We start from the raw sequence: 1,114 nt of genomic DNA on the forward strand, positions 1-1,114 counted from the left end.
ATCACACTTGAATCTAGGTTGTATGTAAATTCACCATTCTTTGTTTGCTATATGGTGACTTGTATTCTAGTTATTTCTGTATGCATCTGAAAAGCCTACTAGTTAGTAGGTTAGTAGTTCTTTGATACATATTAGTTAAGTTATTTTTTCCACTTCCCCCATATTAATTGAGCAACTAGTATGTGCATGAATGCAGGTTAAGTGTTTGTAGGGAAAAAAGAAGTTGGGAAAGTGCTGAAGATGTCTGCCCTCAGAGAGCGAGGTGGAAAGGGGGTGCTGGAAGTGGCTCACAGATGACGCTAAGTGAGGGTGACTTGGGATAAGATGTTTCAGTGAAATAGAATATGGTTTTATCTATGTTTTCTTTTGCAAAAGAATTATATTCAATACCTTATTCTGAATGGAAAAGTCTTCCTAAATATAAGTAGATGTCATTATTTAGAATTATTTGAGTTACACCTATATTTGGCAACAAATTATATATAGACTGAATGGTGATACATGGTAAGCATGACAAAAACTTAGTCTTTCACAGATGTCAGTATAAGATTACAAGAATTCAGATCAATGTGACATGCTTCCTAAGTTTTCATTCACCCTACCTTGGCCACTTCTTCTTGAAAAGCCACGAGATTCAAATGGGAGATGTTAACCAAGTCTGGTCCATAGACCACCGTTATCATGCGATGCTCCAGGCGCCCGATGTTGCCCACATCCAAAAGCTCACGTAACTTGGGGTCCTGTATAATAAGTGACAGAAAAAAAATCAGTCTATAATAAATAAAATTATAACATAATGATATAATTTCGAAAATAAATAAATCAATAAAGCTAGAATGACTACAAAATAAAGTTATCTTTTAATCCTTCTAAAAAATGAGGCAAGTTGAAGCCCTCATGTTCTAATTCTTCCAACCACAAAGCCCAGAGAGGTGAAGAAAGGTGGCTAAAGGTTGTGGAGCAAGGAATTTCCGAGTCTACATTTATGGCTTTCAGTCAAGTGCTCTTTCTGACATTTTGTCATTCAGTAACACATTTTTGTGTTCCACAAATACTCATTTTATTTTCTCAAATCATTCCATGAATCACATTGTTACAGTTTAACTTATGTCTC

This window comes from Orycteropus afer, unplaced genomic scaffold (assembly GCF_000298275.1).
Source record: "Orycteropus afer afer isolate SDZICR_OR568_19922 unplaced genomic scaffold, OryAfe1.0 scaffold00567, whole genome shotgun sequence".
NCBI classification, from domain to species: domain Eukaryota; kingdom Metazoa; phylum Chordata; class Mammalia; order Tubulidentata; family Orycteropodidae; genus Orycteropus; species Orycteropus afer.